At 45.2% G+C, this 23,675-nt stretch overlaps 1 protein-coding gene and 1 pseudogene across 1 annotated transcript in view; one reads left to right on the forward strand and one right to left on the reverse strand.

Moving 5' to 3' along the window:
• The window catches only part of LOC114515347 (NACHT, LRR and PYD domains-containing protein 1-like), a 233,377-nt gene that overhangs the window by 25,068 nt on the left and 184,634 nt on the right, over positions 1-23,675 (reverse strand). The gene's annotated exons all lie outside the window — the stretch shown is intronic.
• LOC118502268 lies at positions 20,767-22,542 on the forward strand (annotated as a pseudogene).

Consider the following 23,675-nt stretch of genomic DNA (forward strand, 5'->3'; position numbering starts at 1 on the left):
TTTAGCAGAGAAGGGACATGATTTGGTTTGCACCAAACAAAAAAACAAACAAGCAAACAAACAACTTCACTGTGGCTACCGTGGTACCTTGGCTTCTTTCTGGCTGTGATTGTCTCTGTCTCCAACCTCTCCCCACCCGCTTCTGGCTCCTGTCTCTGGACCAGCCTCAAGGAGTGAGCCCTGGGCCTGGGTCAGCTCCAGGGAGTTCTGGGTCTCCCCTCTTACCCACTGTCCATGAGCAGCTGAGGCTTCTCCAGACTCAGGGCCCTCAGCATCTCTGCCACCTGCTGACTCAGCTGGCTCTGGTCCAGGCTGCAAGCACAAAGGAAGCCTCATTGTCGTGGGATACCCAATGAGCTCAAGGTCCTCAGGGCCCAGAATCATGGAATCTTCCACCTCTTACAGGAACCAGTCACTGGTCCCTGAAATCATGTTCTGAGATGGAAAATAGCATTGGGAGGTTTAGGAGAAGTGTTCCTGGGTCAACCCCAGGGCAACGGAAGGGAGGGAACAGGACTGGGCAGAGGGACAAGTTGGGCTTTGATGCAGTCTGTAGTGACACAACTGACTCTGCAGGATTTCTGATGTGGGGGTGACCCTCCAGAGCTGCTCCATACTGGGAGGAGGGGTGGGTCTTTATATCCCAACACGGGTCAGTCATTGGATGCAGGTGACCCCAGGAAGGGAGGTGACCTTGTGTGAGATGGTCCTAGCTGCAGAAGCCATCCCTGTAGCCAGCTGCAGGCAGCACTCTCAGGGAGGTGGTTCTGTCTTCATTCCTGGGAGGGAAGTGGACAGCACTTCACAGCAGCCACCAGAGGACAGCCTGTTCCCATGGCCTCAAAATGACCACAGATGAGTAGGTCCTGGGATTTCCTTCCTAGAAGCTGGAAGGTTTTTAGGAAAGAGAGCTCTCTTTCTGGTCTCATAGGCCTTGTGTGCTGGGGTGTCCATTGGATTTGGGAGCTGCTGCCCTCTCTGGGTCTCCACGTCCTCATCTCCAACAGGATGGCCCTGCTCTGCCTATTGTGAACCACAGAAATGGAGGTGAGAAGACCATGCTTCCTGTAGATGGTGCACACTGTACTCATTACTGCTGTCAGAATCGTTCCCCCTGGGGAGGGAGTGGGGCCACAATGGAGGAAGTTGACCCTCTCATCCAAGTCCCAGGACTGTAGGAAGGAAGGAGGAGGCAGAAACCTTTGTAGGACATGTAAGAGCAAGCTGTTCTGAGGCCACCAAGAGGTGACCAGTAACTGATGAGTAGGGCAATAACGCAGATGTACAGTCAGGCCCAGCTCTGGAGAGGCCCTTCAACATACAGGGGTTCTGGCAGCCACAGGTGCCCAGTGGAGAGGGGCTGGGGTGTGAAGATGCCAGCCCCATGGACTGGAGTTCCCTTGTGTGTGAAGGGTCAGAGGGGGCTTTGGGAGGGCCTACATGTAGAATGTTTAACCCCTGCTATCCTGCCCCTCCTGCTGCTCTAGGCCCGAGAAGAGAGGCATGGAGGAAGAAAGGCTGAGGGCTCAAGCTTTCCTGCCTCCTCTGAGAGCCATCAATTGGAGCCTCAGCCAAGACCTTGGGGTTTGGACATGAGGTTTGGAGGCCTGGTAGCTCTGAGAGTGTGTATGGGGCCCTGGCCAGAGACATGGGGAAACTGTTGCCAGAAACAGCCTGTGGGCTTGTTTTCAGACTACAGAGGAGAGAGGAAGAGGCCGAGAGGTAGTGTGAGATTAAGGGTCCCTGTACTGCAGCCACACAGGGATCCAGGGCTCTGAGCCTGTGCCTGTCTCCCCAGTGCTCTGCTCTTTGTCTGGACTGCGGCCCCTACCTGGGCCTGGTCAGCTGCTGTTTGTGCTTCAGGTCTCAGACTGATGTCACTCCCCAGGGAAGCCCTCCCTGCCCCTCAGTCTAATTCCTTTTCCCCTCATGTCACATTCTCATAACACAGTGAATATTCCCTTCGCAAACTCCATGGGGCTTAGAAATGCACAGTGTTAATGTGTGGTTATCATCATGTTTTGTTCCCACTGGAGTGTAAGTTTCAGGATGGCAGGGCCTGTGTGTATTGCTCACTATTGTCCCCTCAGTGCCTGGCCCTGTGGTTGGCACATGGGAGGCATGGAATGAATGAATGGATGGATGGATGGATGAAGCAATGAAGGAAGGAAGGGAGGACTGCCCTGGAGTGGAGAAGTGAACCTGGGAGTCCCCCAGAACATGTGGCCTCACTGTTGGTTATCATCTGACACTCTCAGCTCTGCTCCCAGAACTGTCCTGTTTTTACATGCATTGTATTTCATCAGAGTCTATGAGGTGGATATGAGTTTCCATTGTAGAGATGAGAAAACCGAGTCTCAGAGGTAGACCTGCCAACGTCTTGTGGTGTAAGTGGCAGAGCTGGTAGGGAACCCAGGCTGCCAATTTATTTTTTGTTCCTTTACTTCCCTTGTCCAGTTCAGGGCCCCAAATCCCTTCTATTCCTCTCCTTCCTTGACCCCCTGCCCTCTGCCCTGTAGGGACCCACAGGGCCTTACCGCAGGAGCCTCAGTTGGCAGATGGGCTGCCTGAGCCCTTTACACAGCAGTCTCACACCGAGGTCACCCAGGTCATTCTGTCTCAGGTCCAGCTCTGTCAGGCTGGAGCTGTCACTGAGCATGGAGGCCAGGTCCTGGCAGCAGGCAGACATGAGGCCACAGTTGACCAGCCTGTGGAAGAGATTTGCATGGGCCCATGGTCATTGTTCAAGGCTTCCTCCTCAGGATAACTAGGGTTGGTTTCCCTTTCTAGAGCCTGTGGCCCTCTGGGGCTCCTTGGTGACATTAAAGGAAGACAAAGATGTGTCTGGCTGCAATAATCTGGGAGACTGTAACTTCCTCTGCAGCTAAGGAGCCACAAAGGATGCAGCTCATCACTGTTTGTGTGACTCTCACAAACCTTGCCCTCCTCGCATCAACTTTATAGGATTGACTTACCCAACATTCCACTTGCACCCTGGGTCTAATTGTTAACTACATCAGCCCTGCCAAATGCCCAGTTAGCTGAATGGGATGCTTTGGTGGTTTCAACATGAGGGCATCTAGCTTTCCCTGACTCCATAACCCTGTCCTGCCTAGTTCTCACTTTCTCTCTGCCCCATCCTTAAAATTAGTGTCAATGAGGTGCAATTACAGCAGGCACTTCAGCTTGCAGCTGGACTTTTGCAGGTTCTGTAAAAGGTGCTGGGCCCCGGTGTCCAGGATCTTGTTGAAGCTCAGGTCCAGCTCAGTCACGTTCTGGCTGGTGCTTAGACCACAGGCCAGGTCCTGGCAGCCCTCTGCTGTGAGGCCACAGTCAGCCAACCTGTGGGAGATACACACCAAGAACCTTGAGTTTACTCACTAGTCGATCCTATAGTACACACACCCACTAGCACCCACTGGTACCTCTCTGGGTCAGGCAGGTGTAAATGAGACTCCCCTAGACCCACAGAAATGCACAGGCACTTGGGGATGACAGAAACAAAGAACAGTTGGTCACTTTTCAGATGTTTTGATCAAAAGCCTTTTATGTTTCGATGTTTTTTTGAATTAAGGTCCTTGTCTTTGACTATGGGACTCTGGAAATTGCCAGAGATGACAAAGGGCTCCTTGTCATCTCTGTTCTCATCTTATATTCCTTTTATTTGCATCCTCACTGAACTCTTTGCTGTTAAACACTCCAGGTACAGTCCTGTCTCAGGGCCTTTGCACCTGCTGTTTCTTTACCAGCGACAATCTTCTCACCTGATAGCTCATAGCAGCATGTTCTCTCACGTGCTTCAGGAATTTGCTCAATAGCTGCCTTGGGGCAATCTTGCCTCAGGACCCTTTCTGTTTAAAATTTCAGCTCCAGGCCCAGCCCCTATTCCTTTCTGCTTTACTTTCCTCTACAGCCCAAATCACATGCAATATATTTCACTTGTCTATTTGCTTTTTGTTTTCCCCTCAAGGATATATGCTCCTTCGGGCAAGAGTTTACATTTTTAATTGGACTCCAGGGCTTAGGGCAGGTCTCACACATAGTAGGAACTTAGTAACTATGTGGTTAATGAGTGAACGAAGTAGAGTGAAGAGGGGCATGTTGGGTGTAGCTGAAGGCAGAGGCATGAGGAGTTAATATTGACCAGTGAAGGGGGAGCAGACATGAGGGTGCCTTGAATGATGGGTATGAACATTGTGGTTTGTTGCTCGGTGGTTGCCATCTTGAGTTCCTTAATAATTTTATCTTTGAATTTGTGTTTTGTAAGTGAACTCTGATGGTACAATGGAGCTTTGCCTCACATGTGTCCCCATCCCTTTGTTACCTACCCCCAATCCGGGAAGAGTTCTTGGCCACCCACTTCCCTATCTCCTGATGCTGTGGGGCCCTCGATAGCCTTCCCATCTGTCATGGTGAGGATCAGGGATGGCATTTGGAGGATTAGGGCTTGGCGACAACAGCCTGGCACATTTGGTGATTTGTTGGGGGAAAGACTCTCACCGACTATGATGAATATACTTAGTACCTCATGGAAATACCCTACAAGGTGATGGGTCTCCCATGTGCTTTGTGTTGGGATGGTGGCCTTCGGCAGTCTTCTCTGTGGTTTGGGTTGATGGGCCCATGGGAGGAGGAGAAGTCTGACTTGATTTTTCCACCCAGTCTACAGCACGCTGCGTGGGTCTAGCAGCTATTGGGAGGAGAAACCTGGCATCTGGTGGTCTGTGGTCACACTCACTTGTAGGTACGGCCCCCAGGCATCTGAGAGGTTCTGTGGGTACCCACAGCATGCCAGAGGGAGGGCAACTTTAAATAGCAAATAAAGGACACCTTGTGATAGAACGAGAGGAAGGAATAAATCTTTGTATGTTAGTTCCTTTAATGGCACATTTTCACTGATGTTTGAGCATGTTCATTCTGTCCTGGTTCCTATGATTATCTAGCTTGTCCTAAGAGAGGGATCAGGCTTTCTTTGCTTAGGGAGGAAAGTGGAGTTTAGAATACACTGAGTTTGAGGAGCCTCTGGGGCACGCTGGAGGGGGGTGTTGAGTTTGGGTTCTGAGCTGAAGACTGATGCTTGGCAGGTGCCCACTGGAGGAGGCCTGGGATGTGACAGTGTGAAGTTCCCTGCATGAGGTGGAGGACACTGAAATTGGGACCAGGTTACTCTTCTGGTTCCCAGAGACTTGGTGTCCAATCTTTCTTCTGTCAGTTACTATTTGAAGACTGTGTGCAGGTTTCTTCATCGCCAAGTTTGCTGATCTGTAACATGAATTCACCATGCTTACTGCACACAGTGGTTGCCAAGGTCAAAGAAGATAATGTATCCCAAGAGTTCAGAACAGTGCTTGAAGGATGCTGCTACCATAGGACCCAAGCCCTTGACTTTCTTCTACATCTCCATCCTGATTTCACACAGCCCTGCATCTCAGTTTTCATGCAGCCCTTCTCTGTTCCTTCTCTCTCCAAGGGGCCAAGGCTCTACTGTCCTGTGTCTTTGATTCCACATCCTCTTGCCTCCCTTCTTTCTGGAATCACTGCTTTCAATCTCCAACCCTTTCCCACATTTTATTTTTCACCAGTTCCTTCTGCTTTGTCCATGTGCTATGCATTCTTTTATATAGAATCAACTTTTCTAGTGAGAAAATATCCACATCTGCCTTATCCAGTTAGTATTCTTGTGAACAACTACTTTGTAATACACCACCTCATTGAGTCAGCATGACTTCGATTCTGGTTTTCATGGTGAAGAGCTGGAGGTGGTGCTGGGCTGCACACTCATTGGGTTCAAGTCCAAGCCCTCTCATTCTAGCTGTGTAAACTTGGGCAAGTCAGTTAACCTTCCTGAGCTTCAGGTCTTATTATGTGGAAAATGGAAATAACTTTCCAGGCTCTGTCATTTATACCTTTTTTTTTTTGAGGGCCCAAGAAAGTATTTCTTGGAGTGGATACAGAATTGATACTGAGACTGTGAAATTCTATTGCAATGTAATACTAATGCAAGGATATACAGTGGATTGCTGTCTTCCCACCAGGGTGTAAAGCTTAAGGTAGAACCAGGAAACAGAGAAGTGTAATGTAAGTGGTGGGTTTTTTGTAGCTGGTTGTTGTCAGGCTGAGATACTTTCCTTGTATTCCATGTTTGCTGAGTGTTGTTACTGTGAAATGGTGCTTGGTTTTATCAACTGCTTTTTCTATGTCTTTTGAGATGATCATGTAGATTTTATCAATTATTCTATTAATATAAATATATTGCATCAATCAGTGTTTTTGGTTAATATGAGTTTACATTCCTGGTACAAGCACCACTTGGTCGTGCTTTACCATTATTTTAATATGTCTTCAGTATTTTATGGAGTATTTTCATATCTATAGTCATAAGAAATTTTGGTCTGTAGTTTTTTTTAATACCATATGATGACTTTGCTTATCTTTGTCTCATTTTATAAAACACTTTTACTTGTTTATGCTATTACAGTTGTCCCCAATTTTTTCCCCTTTGCCCCCTTGCTCCCACCCATCCCCCATTCCATAGTGAATCCCCACACCATTGTCCATGTCCAGGGGTCATGCATATGTTCTTTATCTAATCTCTTCAGTTTCTTTCAACCAGTCCCCACACCTTCCCCTACAATGTCAGTCTGTTCTGTGTATCCATGCCTCTGATTCTATTTTGCTCATTAGTTTATTTTGTTCATTAGGTTCCAATTATAAGTGAGATCATATGCTATTTGTCTTTCATTGACTGGCTTATTTCACTTAGCATAATAGTCTCCAGTTCCATCCATGCTGTTGCAAAAAGAAGAATTCCTTCTTTTTTATTGCTATGTAGTATTCCATTTTGGCATATAGTATCACAGCTTTTTTATCCTGTCATCTACTTAAGGACACTTAGGCTGTTTCCAGATCTTGGCTATTGTAAATAACACTGCTATGAACATAGGGGTGCATATATTCTTTTGAATTGGTGTTATAGGATTGTTTGCATATATTTCCAGAAGTGTAATCACTGAGTCAAAATGCAGTTTCATTTTTAATTTTTTGAGGAAACTCAACACTGTTTTCCAGAGTGGTTGCACCAGTCTGCATTCCCACCAACACTAGACTAAGATTCCATTTTCTAAACATCTTTGTCGGCACTTGTTCGTTGATTTATTAATGAGAGCAATTTTGGCAGGTTTGAGGGGGTACCTCATTGTGGTTTTGATTTGCATCTCTCTGATGATTACTGATGTTGAACAATTTTGCAGATGTCCATGGGCCACCTGTATGTCCTCCTTGGAGAAGTGTCTGTTCTGGCCCTTTGCTATTTTTTAATTGGGTTGTTTGTTTTGAGTCATATGGGTTTTTAATATATTTTGGAGATTAAGCCCATTTCCTATGTATCATTGGCAAATATGTTCTCCCACACAGTGGGTTCTTTTTTCATTTTGCTGATGATTTCTTTAGCTGTGCAGAAGCTTTTTAATGTGAAATAGTTCCATGTGTTTATTTTTTCAGTTTCCCTCCCTAGGAGATATATCAGCAACAATATTTCTAGTAGAGGTATCTGAAATTTTACTGCCTGTTTTCTTCTAGGATTTTTATGGTATTGCAACTTATATTTAAGTCTTTTATCCATTTTGAGTTTATTCTAGTATGTGATATAAGTTGGTATTCCTGTCTGCTTTTGCTATCAGGGTAACACTGCCATCATGGAATGAGTTGGCAAGTATTCCCTCTTCTATTTTTTATTTTTTATTTGCAGAGTATGAGAATATTGCTGTTTATTATTTTTTAAAGTTTTGGTGGAATTAATCAGTGAAGCCATCTGAGCCTGGACTTTTCTTTGTAGGAAGGTTTTGTTTACTGATTCAATCTCTTTACTTGTTATAGGTTTATTTAGATTTCCTAAATCTTCTTCAGTCAGTTTTAGTAACTTATGTTTTTCTAAAAAATGGTCCATTTCATTTAGGTTATCTGATTTGTTAGCTGAACGCATTTCATAATATTTCAATAAAGTTCTTTTAAAATTGTCCATGAGGTCAATTGTGATGAATTCTCTTTCACTCCTCATATTAGTGATTTGCACCATCTCAGTTTTGACCTAGGCAGTCTAGCTAAAGGTTTGTCATTTTGCTGATCTTTGCAATGAATTATCTTCTGTGGTCATTATTTTCTGTGTTTGTATTTTTTTGTGTAATTTATTCCCTCTGCAGTTTATATTATTTTCTTTCTTCTGCTTCCTTTTCATTAAATTTGCTCCTTTTATTGTTATTTCTTTTTGAGTCTTAGAGTGGAATGTTAAATTATTGATTTGAGCACCTTTTTCTTCTTTTCCTGGTTTCCTTCCTTCTTTTCCTTCTGCCCCTTCTTCTTTCTTTTTTAAATAGACTGTTTTCTAGGACAGTTTTAGTTTTTTAGCAAAATCTGGGCAGAAGCACGAGAATTCCTACATATTCCTGCTCCTACATACACAGCTTCCCCCATTACCAACATCCAATGTCAGAGTGGGACATTATTTGCAGTCAGTGAGCTCCCACTGACACATAATAATCACTCAAAGTTCATAGTTTACATCAGGGTTCACTTTTGCTGTTTTATATTCTATGGCTTCTGACAGATGTAAAATGACATGTATCCACCATTACACTGTCACACAGAATAGTCACTGTGCTCTGTCTGTCCATCCTTACTGCCCCCGGACCTGGCAATCACAGATCTTTTTACTGTCTTCATATGTTTGCCTTTTGAAGAATTCCACATTGCTGGGGTTGTACAGTATGTAGCTTTTCAGATTGTGTTTTTTCACCTAGGAATGTGTACTTATGTTTTTCTCATGTCTTTTCATAGCTTTGTGGCTCATTTCTCCCCACATTAAATAATATTCCACTGTATGGATGTACCACAATTTGTTTATCTGCTCACCTACTGAAGGATACCTTGGCTGTTCTCCAGTTTTGCAATTATAAGTAAAGGTGCTATAAAAATCCATATATAGGATTTAGTGTGGACATAGGTTTTCAACCCACTTGAGTGAATAACAAAAACATGATTGTTGAATAATATGGTAAGGGTGTGTGTAGTTTTGTAGGAATCTGCAACGAGGTCACATCACTTTGCATTTCCATCTGCAATGTATGAGAATTTCTGTTGTTCCACAAACTTGTCAGCATTCGGTGGTGTCTTGTTCTACATTTTGGCCAGTCTAATGGGTGTGTAGTTTTAGCTTTTATCTTCTTTTTAAAATCTAGGCATTCAGCCCCAGCTGGTATGGCTCAGTGTATTGAGTGTTGGCCTGCAAACCAAGGGGTCACAGGTTTGATTCCTGGTCAGAGCACATGCCTGGGTTGAGGGCAAGTTTCCTACTTGGGGGTGTGTGAGAGGCAACACACTGATGTTTCTCTCCCTCTTTTTCTCCCCCTCTTCTCCTCTCTCTAAAAATGAATAAATAAAATCTTAAAAAATAAATAAAATCTAGGCATTGATATCCACACATTTCCCTCTAAGCTCTGATTTAGCTGCATAAAATAAGTTTTGGGATGTTGCATTTTGATATTCTTTCATCTCAAAGTATTTTTATATTTGTCCTATGCTTTCCTCTTTTTAAAAAATATATTTTATTGATTATGCTTTTACAGTTGTCCCATTCCCCCCCCCCCCCCGCCTTTATTCCCCTCTGCCCTGCACACCCTCTCCCACTTGTATTCCCCCATTTAGTTCATGTCTGTGGATCAAACATATAAGTTCTTTGGCTTCTACATTTCGTATACTATTCTTAACCTCCCCACATCTATTTTCTACCTACCATCTATGCTACTTAATCTCTGTACCTTTTACCCCTCTCCCCACCTTACTCCCCTGTTGATAATCCTCCATGTGATCTCCATTTCTGCAATTCTCTTCCTGTTCTAGTCGTTTGCTTAGTTTTTTTTTTTAGGTTTAGTTGTTATTAACTATGAGTTTGTTGTCATTTTATTATTCATATTTTTGATCTTCTTTTTCTTATATAAATCCCTTTAACATTTCATATAATAAGGGCTTGGTGATAATGAACTCCTTTAACTTGACCTTATTTGAGAAGCACTTTATCTGCCCTTCCATTCCAAATGAAAGTTTGCTGGATAGAGTAATCTTGTATGTAGATCCTTGTCTTTCATGACTTGGAATACTTCTTTCCAGCCCCTTCTCACCTGCAAGGTTTCTTTTCAGAAATCAGCTGACAGTCTTAAGGGCATTCCTTTGTAGGTGACTATCTCCTTTCCTCTTGCTGCTTTTAAGATTTTATCCTCCTCTTTAATCTTGGGAAATGTAATTATGATGTGCCTTGGTGTGTTCCTTCTTGGGTCCAACTTCTTTGGGACTCTCTGAGCTTCCTGGACTTCTTGGAAGTCTATTTCCTTAGGCAGATTGGGGAAGTTCTCCATTATTTGTTCAAATAAGTTTTCAATTTCTTGCTCTTCCTCTTCTCCTTCTGGTACCCCTATGATTCAGATGTTGGAATGCTTAAAGATGTCCTGGAGGTTCCTAAGCCTCTCCTCATTTTTCTGAATTCTTGTTTCTTCATTCTGTTCTGGTTGACTGTTTATTTCTTTTTTGTGCTCTAAACCATTGATTTGAGTCCCAGTTTTCTTTCCATCACTGTTGGTTCCCTGTACATTTTCTTTTATTTCACTTTTCATAGCATTCATTTTTACCTCTAATTTACAACCATATTCAACCAAGTCTGTGAGCATCCTGATTACCAGTGTTTTGAACTGTGCATCTGATGGGTTGGCATTCTCTTCGTCACTTAGTTGTACTTTTTCTGGGGGTTTGAACTGTTCTTTCATCTGGGCCATTTTTTTTTTGTCCTGGCACACCTGTTATGTAGTAAGTGGTGGAGCCTTAGATGTTCACCAGGGTGGGCAACACATGTCACTGTGTTGTGGTGCTGTATGTGGGGAGGGGTCTGAGAGGGAACAGTGCCCTTTGCTCTGCTCTCTGCTGGTTTCCAGTCACTTCCCCCACTACCCACAATGAAATTGGGCTTTTCTGGTTCTCATTCCCAGGTGGGTGTGTTTGTGTATGTTCTAGGACCTTGTGGGTCCCTCCAACAAATTCTCTGGGAGTTTCTTTCACTGCTGCCTCAACCCCCACAGGTGTTTTTAGTCAGAGGATTTGAGGCTTTATTTCCCTGTGCTGGAACCCTGGGTTGAGTGGTCTGTCTGGCTCCCCAGTTATTCCTCCCAGCTTATCTGCACGAGAATGTGGCACCACCTGCTCCGCTACCTGATGCCTTGCCTTCCCTGGTCCTCCAGCCACTGCCTTGCTGTGAGCTCTCTTAGCCCGGCTCCCCATCTCTGTCCCTCCTACCAATCCGGATGAATGTTTCCTTTTTAGCTCCTTGGTTGTTGGGCTTGCATACAGTTCTATTTTCTGTCAGTTCTGGTTGTTTTTTGTTTTTAAATTTGTTGTTCTTTTGGTTGTGCGAGGAGGCACAGTGTGTCTACCTATGCCACCACCACCTTGGCTGGAAGACTGCTTTCCTCTTTGATACATTGTTTATTTAGGAACGTGTTGTTTCATTTCTCTATATTTGTGAATTTCTTATATTTCCTTCTGTTATTGATTTCCAATTTCATTCCATTATGTTCAGAGAATAAAATTGTGTGATTTCAGTTTTAAAAAAAATATATTTTATTGATTATGCTATTACAGTTGTCCCATTTCCCCCTTCTCTCCCCTCCCCCCTGTACCCCCCTTCCCACCCACATTTCCCCCCTTTAGTTCATGTCCATGTGTCATACTTATGAGTTCTTTAGCTTCTACATTTCCCATACTATTCTTGCCCTCCCCCTATCTATTTTCAACCTATATTCTATGCTACTTATCCTCTATACCTTTTCCCCCTCTCTCCTCCTCCCACCCCCCTGCTGCTAACCCTCCATGTGCCCTCCATTTCTGTGGTTCTGTTCCTGTTCTAATTGTTTACTTAGTTTCTTTTGGTTTTGCTTTAGGTGTGGTTGTTAATATTTGTGAGTTTGCTGCCCTTTTACTATACATGTCTTTTCTTTATCTTCTTTTCTTAGATAAGTCCCTTTAGCATTTCATAAAATAAGGGCTTGGTGATGATGAACTCCTTTAACTTGACCTTATCTGAGAAGCACTTTATCTGCCCTTCCATTCTAAATGAGAGCTTTGCTGGATAGAGCAATCTGGGATGTAGGTCCTTGTCTTTCATGACTCGGAATATTTCTTTCCAGCCCCTTCTTGCCTGTAAGGTCTCTTTGGAGAAATCAGCTGACAGTCTGATGGGAACTCCTTTGTAGGTGACTGTCCCCTTACCTCTTGCTGCTTCTAGGATTCTCTCCTTCGTTTTTACCTTGGCTAATGTAATTATGATGTGCCTTGGTGTGTTTCTTCTTGGGTCCAACTTCTTTGGGGCTCTCTGAGCTTCTTGGATTTCTTGGAAGACTGTTCCCTTTGCCAGATTGGGGAAGTTCTCCTTTATTATTTGTTCAAATACGTGCTCAATTTGTTGCTTTTCCCCTTCTGATTCTGGTACCCCTATAATTTGGATATTGGAACGTTTAAAGGTGTCTTGGATGCTCTTAATCTTTTCCTTGATTTTTTGAATTCTTATTTCATCATGCTTTCCTGCTTGGTTGATTCTATCTTCCTTCTGGTCCACTGTATTGTTCTGAGACTCAGATTACTTCCTTTCACTATTGGCTCTCCTCCGAGTATCTTCCTGCATCTCTTTTATGGTAACCTGCATCCTTTCATCTAAATTGTGCCTAAAATCAACCAATTCCGTGAGCTTTCTGATCACCAGTGTTTTGAACTGTGCATCTGATAGATTGGCTATTTCTTGGTCGCTCAAAAGGATGAGTCCTGGGGGACTGATCTGCTCTGTTGAAAACATATTTTTCCCCTGTCTCTCCTTTTTTTTTTTTTTTGTTTTCCCCCTGTCTGGTCGCTCTTGTTATGGTGGGGGGCGGAGCCTTAGGTGTTCACGAGGGCTGGGCACCCCAGTCGCTAGATTGTGATGTTATATGTGGGGGCAGGGCGGGAGCGAGAGTGGGGACGGGAGAAGACAATGGCGGCAGTTCCGTTCTCCTGGACTCAGACCCCTCTCTGGGCTCCCGGGCTGCGAGCTCTGCCCTGGTCCACAATCGCTGTCTCACTGGTTCCCCCAGCCGCAGCTTGTGTACTCAGGGATCACCGCTGCGTTCTTGCGCCCCGGATGGCTGTTGCGCCGATTTCGTGCCAAACTTTCCCCGACCTCCACGCGCCAGCCCCGCACCCGCCAGGCTCGTCTTCTCCTACCAGTCCGGATGAACGCGTCTACTTCAACTTCTTGGCTGCCCAACTTCCATTCAGATAAATCCTCTGCCAGATCTGGGCATTATTCTGAATGTAAATTATTGTTGTAAATTATTGTTGTTCCAATCTTGGTTGTGCGAGGAGGTACGGTGCGTCCACCTATTCCTCCATCTTGCCAGAAGTCCTCTGATTTCACTTTTAAACAATTTTTGGGGGATTTGTTTTATGAGACATCTTGTTTTTACAGAGATTTATTTGATGTCTGCTTGAGTATTCCCCTTGGTTACCTCAAAAGAACTTGAAATAAATCTGCACAAAACCCCACCCATGATATCCCATCCCCCATCCACTCCTCTTCCAGTATTTCCCCTCTCAGTGAAGGTGCCACCATCCCATGTGTTCCTGTGGCCTGAACCTAAGGTCATCTTCTATGTTTCCATCTTCCTTTCTCTGTGAGTCCAATCTATCACTCATTCTGGTTTATTTTACTTTATTTTAGATCTCTTCAATCCCTTCACTTCTGTTCATTTCCATAGACAACACTGTAGTTCAAAACATCACATGCAGAAACTATAATAATATCCCTAAGTTTAAGCTCTCACCATTTAATAGGAACAGATGAAACTTCCCTATGAACTGGTTTCCAAACCTCTGCTTTTGCTCTCCTCCATTCTCTTTTAATATTGCAGTGTATTTCTCCTTTGAAAATCTACTGATCTGATGAACCTTTGATTATAATCATGTTGCATTAGAAAAGCATCCCCAGATTCCATCGGGACCTTGCATAGAGGGTCTGGCTGCATGATCCCTGTAGCTCCTTCACTCTCCATCCTCCAGCCTTACTGGCCGGCTTTCAATTCCATGACAGCCCTTCCTTCCTTCTGCACAGGGACTTTGACCTTTCTTCCCTCCTAGTCCACTTATGTAAATCCTCTGTATCTTCAGATGTCCTTCCATATTCGCTTTCTTAAAGTTGTTTTCATGGGAGGCCCTTATCTGGGCCTGTAAGTACACATGTGTTTGTATGGTTAATGGTAATCACCTGCAAGCTCTGTGAAGATGGAATCCTCTCTGTGTTTACCCACTGTTGTAGCCATGGCCCCTTGGACAGTGCATGGCCAGAGAGGGGCTCAGTGAATGTTTGTTGAATACAAAGACCACACCCCCATCCTGAACACAACTATCTTGGATCTCCCATCCATCCCTGTTTCAGAACAGAACTGGGGTCAGACTCACCTCAGGGTCTCCAGGTGGCAGTGAGGACATTTCAGGGCCTCACAGAGACTGTGCACTGCAGAGCAGCTCAGGAAGTTTCCACTCAGGTCCAGCTCCTGCAGGCTCCCATCAACATAGAAAATGGAGAAGAAAATCTGCCACCAGGCATCTGTAAATGGGCTCAAGCTGGACCTGAGAGAGAGAGAATCAGAAGAGATGAGACCTGTGTGTGTGCTGAGAGGGTGGTCATGTGCACAACCCTGCACAACACAGTGGGGTTCAGGTAATCTGAGCACCAGGCTGCAGCAGGCAGGGTGACCCCCAGGGCTGGTCAGCCACCCCAGATGCCCCTCTGTTCCCACCACCTTGGGCTAAATGCCCCTCTTCTGTGTGGTTTCTCATTGTACCACACATTGTGGGTTCAGCCTCTGCCATTGTGAACTGCAGTGTTTACTTGGTGGATCTATTTCTGCCTCAGTTTGGGACATTCTTGTGGGCAGGGGCTGATATTGTTAATCTCTTTGACCTGCGGTGCTCTGCACAGGGTCTGGCACAGAAGTTGGGGAGACAGACAGTCATCTTCTCTTCAATGCAGACCTGCCTTTTCTCTGTGTCACAGATGTTGTGAAGTCCCAGTTCCCAGAAAGGAAAGGAGGAGATTGGAGGAGGGAACACAGTCTGGGACAAGTAGTTTATAGATAATTTTGTAGGATAGCTGAGCAGTGGGAAGGTTAGGTGTTGGAGGGATTGACCAAAGAGGAAAAAGGACTCATGGACATGGACAATAATGTGGTGATTGCTGGGGGAGGGGGGTATAAGAGGACAAAATGGTAGTGGAAAAATACATTAAGATTAATTAGAAAAAGATAATTTGGTGATTGGATGTTGTGTCTGACTACATATGCTGCTGTCCAGCTTCAATGGGACCCTGCCCCCTCTCGGGATAGCAAGACACAGTGAAGGTGTCCAGGAGAGAGATGGCAAAGGGGACTGTCTCAGAAGGGGACATTTGTAGGATGTGGGGAGAGGATGATGGGCTTCGTCTGGGAGTTTAAGTGCAGACTGCCTTGTGTAATTTCCACCAATTTAAATTATACATTTTCACACACTATTTAAGTGATTTTATCTAGTACCAAGGCACAGTGACTCAGACTCTGTTTCACGTTGCAAAATGACATCTCTTTTTTCTTGCCAACTATTTCCACCTTCACAGCCTAGTAGCACCTTGACCCGATAAGTCCCCAATTCCATTCACCCTTCCCCCTCCCAGGTCTGCAGAGCTGAGCAGAGGCGGGGAGCAGAGGCTCTGGAGCCAGCTGTCAGCACGAGAATTCCACTGGTCTGTGCCTCACTCAGTCTCCTCACTGCCAGAAGGGGACAAGAGGCCCTGCTGCAGAGGGTTCCGTGAGAATGGGAAAGTGCTACAGAGACTTTCACAAACCTCAGTGTGGTTGTAATGTTCACAGCTCTAAGATGTATATGTGCCGCAAAGGTACCAAAACATCCCTTATACCCCTCTCCCCCAGCAATCTATTTATTTCTTTTTAAAAAACAGTTATTTAGTTTTGGGGAAGTTGAATAATTCATTTTTAAACTTTTTGGGTTTTTTTGCACATTTGCCAACTCTAATCTTTAATTAGAGAGATGAAAAGAAAAAAATAAAAATTTTTATCAAAAGGCACAGTGCTTAATTACAAACCAAATACTTGAGCTGCTCATACATCCTGTCTCCTGTTGGTCCTTGTCTCCCTCCCACAGCCTTGGGACAATCTCTATCATTTCCTCCTGGACTTCTTGTGTGTTTACAGTGTCCTTGCTATTCTCTCTGTCTTGCCTGGCTAACTCAGTGTCTTTAAAATCCCCCTGCCCACAGCAGCTACAGCCTCTGACTTTCCCGTGGGAGTCCCCCCAGACTCCAGGTGCCGCTGTGCACTGAAAACTCTCTTCTTCATCGTGGTGCCCTTGACTCCTCCAGCTACTCACCTCACCTCTGCCTCTGCCTGCTCAGGGTACTTCCAAGGCCACCACCACTTGTGACACCTGTACCCAGGTCCTTTAAAGACCAGTTCACCTTTGTAACCATAACAACTAGAAATAACCTAAGTGCTTGATGAGAGATAATGGTCAGATAGTTGTGGCACCTTCCCTATGGAACACCATATGCTCATTTGAATGACATTGTCTTAGGCTACTTCATAGCAGGAGAGGACAGTCTTTGTATAAAAATAAAGAAATAACACTGTGAAATGAAGTGTGCAGTGTGGCTCACTTTTGCTTTAGAGATGTGCATAAAAATACGACTAGAGGACATACACTTGCATTTTTATTGATGGTGACCTCTGAGTGATGGATTTCTGGCTAATAATTAATTTTGACCTTGTTGTGTATTTATATGTCCTCATTTTCCTACAATGAACGTAAGTTTTATATTATAAAAAAATGTTATAAATCCAAAAATAGAACACCCAAGTCCTACATTTCCTCCTTGGAGTCTGTGATTTTTTGTGGTGCACTTTGGGGATCCCTTCCTTCCTAGGGCTACCATTCTGCCTCATCTGTGTCTGTCTTGTCAGAGTCCTTTTACTCTGTTCTAGTTACTGGATGGATGTCTGTCTTCTCTCCCAGATTTGAGTTCCTTGAGACACATATGTATTTTATTAATCTGTGATCCACAGGGCCTGCCATAAAATCAGTCCTTAATATGCATTTATGAAATGAGTCTACAGGGGTAAGAGTTACTCAAACAAATAAAGGATCAATACTGCCACTGAGGTGGGGAACTGGATGTGGAAGTTAATAATGCTGCTGGGCTTGGAGAATGATGGGAGAGAGCCACTTGGTCATACTCAGGTAGGCTTTCAAGGGGGTCCCTGCAATGGTGCAACTGTGCACCACTGACACACACACAAGAAAATTGGTTTTGCAGAGCAAAATGGAGACCCTTTTTTGGAGATACACATTTTAGGTGGTTGGGGACATATTAGGGACAATGTCATAGTCAACACCATCAAGGGCATGCCTGAAGCAGCTGAGTGAGCAGTGCCTTGGAGGGAAGCATGTCAAGAGGGAGAAGCAGAGGCAGGTGGGCTGGGTGGATGGGAGCTGACATGAGCCTGGGGGTGATTGTGCACCAGGAGCAAAGGTGGCCATCATGACAGAGACAGGGGGAGAAGCAGCAGTACAAGGCAGGGCCACAGCAGGCCTCCCAGAGCAGGTAGGGAAGGTCACATATTCAGACACTGCTGCATAGGGTCCTAGGTGGACGGAGAATGGCAGTCAGAGTTGGCCATTAGAAGTCCTTAGTGACCTCAGTCCTTTAGCCACAGGGGACAGGCCAGTGGGAGTTCCTACAGGTCCCAGGACAGTGGGAACAACAGAGGAGCTGGAGGGAAGGGCAGGGGAGCACTCACAGAACTACATTGGAGAGCCTCCAGGTTTGTTTCTGTGGTCCATCTTCGTTCAGTTGAAGCCTCTTCACCTGCTGGCAGAATTTAAAGAAGAAAGTGAACATCAGGAGCTCCATTTCAGTTTGGACACATGTACTTGTTCCAGAGAAATCAGACATCACTTCTGTCAGAAAACTTTTGTCCTGAATCTCATAAAAACAGTGGGGCAAGTCCCAACAATATGACTCTAGGTCTGGTTGCATGAAGTTGACCTCTGTCTTGGCCAAGCTCAGCAGCTTGTGATGCCTGTCCCAAGACAGCTGGCATTTAAACATGCTCTCCATCTCTCTCATCCCCTGCTCACTCAAAAGGCCAAATAGAAAACATGTAGTTGGGTCCCCAAACATGTCTTCTATCTTATATCCCTCTGTCAAGTCTCTCATGCTTCTGATGCTTATTAACTCCTCATCCCCTAAAGCACAGGACATTGCTGCAAAGAACTCCTGGAAACACAGGTGAATGAAGCTGTAGCTCAGAGAGCTGGGGTGCTTTTGAAGAACACCCATCTTTAAGAGAGTGCAGGTGATGTCCTCATCTAACCCATTTTCTCTGAGGTCTTCAGGGCTGAACAGGGTCTTTCCTTGCCAGGTGCCCTTAGCAGCCAGAGAACAGAAGTCCCGGAGCTTAGTCCCAAGAGACTGAACTTGGAGAATGTGGAAAAAGTAGTGCAGACAGAGGGCAGTGGTCGTCTGGCAAGGCAGTGAGAGTTCTTGCCCCTGATCCATCTGCTGCTTCAGGCAAGTGCAGACCAGCCAGGACACCAAGGGCATGACACACATGGACAAGAGTGCCGGGTTTGATTCAACTGAGTTGAAGGCTATAACTGCTTGGCTTTCATCTGTGAAGTATGTGTAGAAATAGTCCCTCCTGGCTGACTCAGAGAATCCCAGGACCTCCACCCAGCGTGGCTGCTTTAAAGAGGGAATGAGCTTCCCCAGAGCTGTGATCCGAGCTGTGATGAGCAGGAAAGCCCCAGGAAGTAAGGTTTTCTTCAGCAAACTGCCCAGCAGTGTGTGCACCTGCTGCTGCTGGCTCCAGTGCAGACTGAGCTCAGAACTCTGCTCCTTAAAGTCCCATTTTGGTTCATCCAAGTTATCAAGAATGAAGAGCAGCTGCTCTGGCTGAGACAGGATCTGTCCAATGGGAGCTGCAGGGTCAGACCAGTCTTTTGAGATGAGCTCAGCAAGACTCATTGTCCTGGACTGGGCCAGGTCTCTGCAGTTGAAGTAGAAGACATGCTGGAAGTGGTCCCTGTACAGCCTGCCTTCCTCCCAGGCTCTCCTCACCTGCCTGGCCAGGGTTGACTTCCCAATTCCAGCGACCCCATGCAGTATGACTGTGAGAGCCTCTTCCTGGGTATCTGGGTCTGGGTCAAATAAGTCTCCGACCTCAATAAAATGTTTTTGATTCTCTGTCACCATGTGTTTCATCATCCAGAGCAGTAGATAATATCCTCTGGGTTGAGATCTGTGTAGAAGTAGCAGTTGTGTGAATTTTTGGTGGATATCCTCATTTTTCCGTGACTGTGTGGGGTAGGGACTCTCTCTCTTTTGCTTCTGGAATTTTTCTGTGATTCCTAGGTGAGGGAGGGAAAGATGGAACATGTAGGTATAGAATACATTTGTTTAACTTTCAAAACTCTCCTCCTACCACTAACATTTCTAATAAGTTACATATTCATTTATGCTTTTGCCCAGGAGTTGGCAAACTCAGGCCAAATCTAGATGGCCTGAGTACAACCTGTTGTACAACCTGTGACATAAGAATGGTTGCTATATTTTTAAATAATTGAAACGTCAAAGAAGAAGAATATTTCATGATGTGAAAGTTATATAAAATTCCTAATCTGCAAAGAGGTGTGGACATCTAAGCACATGAAACTCCTAAGTCCTGATACAGACCCCACCCCAAAAGGACTTCACTCATCACATTATACTAAGATTGTCTGAAATCTAAGACAAAGGGAATCTAAAAGCAGCAAGAGCAGAATGGCTCATCATACACAAGGGCACCCCCATAAGGCTTTGAGCAGGTTTCTCAGCAGAAAATACACAGGCTTGGAGAGAGTGGATGATACATTCAAAGTGCTGAAAGAAAATAGCTGTCAGTGAAGAATAATTTACCCAGCAAAGGTTCAGAAATGAAGGAGAGATGAAGGCTTTCCAGATAAACAGAAGCTGAGGGAGTTCATTACCACTGTAGCTAACTTCCAAGAAATGCAGAAAGGAGTTCTCCAGGTATCTGAACTAAAAGATGCTAACTGGTATTGTGAAAGCATATGAAAGTATAAATCTCACTTGCAAAGGTAAATATATAGTCAAATTTAGAATATGCAATGCTGTCACAGTGGTATGTAAACAACTCTAGCAGAATGGTTAAAGGAGAAAAGTATCAGCAAAGCTAGAAGTTTGTAGCAGAGAGGGCTTGTCAGTCTGGAGCAACTCCTGGGAGCTGGTAGAGGGAGCTGGAGGCACTGGTGGTAGGACAGTGGTGGTGGCCTTGGGAAGTCTTTGGGGAATGCTGCAGGTCACTGGGTGATGAAGATCAGGCACCTGACTTGAGCAGTGTGACAGCCTCCAGGACCAAGTGAGAATGTGTGTGGTGTCGACTCTGTCCCTTCAGACAGTTCAGATTTTATGTTCCTTTCTACAAGTGAATTCCTAGATCAGAGTCTCTGCTGAGATCTGAGTGGGATTTGAACTGGGGAATCCCTGCAGCTTTGTAACTTCTGTCATCGGCTAAAAAATTCACCTTTTCAGGAGTTCTGTTTTGCCAGTCCTCTCTCCTAACTGAGCACCAAAGGTGGACTCTATGAAAGATGACAGAAGTTGTTACAGCCAGGTGGGACTGAGTTGCCCAATAGGACCAGGAACTTGACATGAAGAAGAACCAGCACAACTGTTGGTGGGACTGCAGACTGGTACACCACTATGGAAAGCAGTATGGAACTTCCTCAGAAAACTAAAAATGGATCTGCCTTTTGACCCAGCAATTCCACTGCTGGGACTATATTCTAAGAACACTAAAACACCAATACAAAAGAACCTTTGCACCCCGATGTTCATAGCAGCACAATTTACAATAGCTAGGTGCTGGAAGCAACCTAGATGCCCACCAGTAAATGAATGGATCAAAAAACTATGGTACATTTACACAGTGGAATTCTATGCAGCAGAAAGAAGGAGCTCTTACCCTTTGCAACAGCTTGGATGGAGCTGGAAAGCGTTATGCTAAGTGAAATAAGCTAGGCAGTGAAAGACAAATACCATATGATCTCAGCTTTAACAGGAACCTAAACAACAAAACAAAGAAACAAGCAAAATATAACCAAAGACACTGAAATAGAGGACAGGCTGATAGTGACCAGAGGGGAGAGAAGAGGGAATTTCAGGGGAGAATGGGAAGGGTTTACAGGAACAAATTTAAAGGACACATGAACAAAAACTAGGGGGAGGGTGGTAATGGGAGGGAAGTGGGGAGTGTTGGGTGGGTGGGCTGGATTGGGAGTAAAAGGGAGAAAACTGTATTTGAACAAAGATTAAAATAAAAAAAAAATTCCAAAATAAAAAAAAAGAAAATGAGAAGATTTACCAGATTTTAGCTTTATGTTTAATTCTCTCATTTTTGAGAACCATGGATTAATAGTTCTCAAGCTTGACCTTTATGTAAGTGTGTTACAAGTACCATTTTATTTTTCTAAGGTATTTTTAACTCTTGATCCCCTTTTTCTGTGAGGGATGGAGGAATAGCTTGCTTACAGCCACTTCGTAATCTGTATGGTATCAGCACATCATTCTTGATTTTGTTACATTAATATAATTTTTTGGTCAATGAGGCCTTTTGCCTACTAACACCATTTTGAACAACAAAACTAATAAAACCATTTTGGATGTGAGATAGTCATTCAAACTGTATGTATTCAAATAAAATATTATTCATACTGTAAAAAAAAAAAAGGAAGAACCAGCACAGTGGCTGCTGAATGACTCCAGGACGTGGTGGCAGGTGAGGAACATGGGCAACAGGACAGGCTACATGCTATCCAACTATGTAGAGAGGAAGAACAGCCTGAGAAGGGCTTCCTCATGAAGAACCTGAAGGAAACTCTAGTCCTTGGCAAGACCAAGAGGAAGACCAGCTGGTGGGACACGACCCTGACACCCAGCATGGATGCTGAGCACCCTGCCAATGTGGGCAGCGCTAACCGCATCTACAAGCTCAACATCCCAGACTTCATCAATTTTGCCTATGTCACCAAGAGTGTAGATGAACTGTCCCTGGTGAAGTGGTCATGAGTCACTCTCATGGAGAAGTGCAGTGATGGCTGCTGGCATAGCAGCTACAGTGGGCACTTGGGCTGGATCCCCTCTACCTACAACCTGGAGGAGGTGGATGAGTTGGCTGCAAGCTCCTCAGTTTCCTGAGCCTGCTGAAGGGCTCACCCCAGCAATGGGGCACCTACGTCCTGCATATGGTCCAGAAACTGTACCCTTTCAGCTCAGTCACTGAGAAGCTCACCTTCGAAAAGGGAGAGAGCATGGAGGTAATTGAGAAACCCAAGAACAACCCTAGTGACAGAAATGCAAACACGTAGGGGACAGGTCAGCCATGTGCCCCAGCACTAGTGATGATCCTCAGTGACAGGTCCTCCCTGTCCCCATCCTATGCCCAATACACCAGCTACTTGGGGAAAGGGCAGGGGCTGCTTAGCAGGTAGAGTGGTACTGTGGAAATGATGTGCCACAAGGCCAGGTGTGTGCTCAGTGAGCAGTGCCAGAGGGAGATTTCCTCATTAGGGACAGAAAATTCTTGCCATGGCTTGTCCGTGTCTCTCAAAGCATCAGGGAAGAACTAACATTTGAAGATGCAGCTTGTGAAGAAAGTCTACTGCATCAGGCAGCAGCAGGTTCACACATGGACAGGTGCTGGGACACCACAGAAGGCCCATCTTCACCAGTGAGCATGGGGAGAAGCTGTGCCTCACTGGAGGACTTCAGTGATGTCCTCCCTGTGGGCCCTGCCACCTCCAGGCTCCAGTGCCACACTTACTTCCCCAGAGCTGAGTGGGTGGCTCCAAGAGGTCATGGTGGGTCACCTGTCTCCTGTGGCTCTTCTCTATCCAGTGGCTCCTCCCCTGTTGGTTTCCTTTGCCTGGTTGATCTTTCTGTCCAGGTCCTTTGTTTCTGTCTGCCTCCCCTTTGCCATCCGAGGCCCTCATTCCACAGTCAAGGTCACCCCCAGACCCCACTCCAGCCAGTTGTAGAGAATGAATGTTGGAAGAGGGGCAAGTGTGCTCACTTTGTTCCTTCTCAGTTGGAAGCAGCCCTAGGCTGTTCAAACCGTTCACACTGTCAGCACCCTCAGCACAAAGATGCTGGGCTCAGCTGGAATGCACTGAAGCTGCCCTTGGTGAAGTGACCTACAGTGCACTGCAAGGTGAAGGTCCCGGGTCCCAGAAGCCCTTGTTGCTGTCCTTTGCCCTTACTTGGCTCTGAAACTCTCCAGGAAGTGAACCTGTTTGCTGGTAACAATACTGGCACCACCTGGTGAGATAGTAGTGAGGGAGCTTCCAGTGCCTTTGTGGGTGTGCTTGCAATAAAGAGAGAATATCCTTGAGGTCAACCTGTGAGGGGACAGCTAACTCAAAAAGACAGATGTTTTGGTAATTTACCCACAAATACACCATCCACCTAGTTCATTTTCCTCTTGTCCCTTGGCTTGTGTAAA

The sequence above is a fragment of the Phyllostomus discolor genome, chromosome 8 (assembly GCF_004126475.2).
Source record: "Phyllostomus discolor isolate MPI-MPIP mPhyDis1 chromosome 8, mPhyDis1.pri.v3, whole genome shotgun sequence".
In the NCBI taxonomy this organism is placed as follows: domain Eukaryota; kingdom Metazoa; phylum Chordata; class Mammalia; order Chiroptera; family Phyllostomidae; genus Phyllostomus; species Phyllostomus discolor.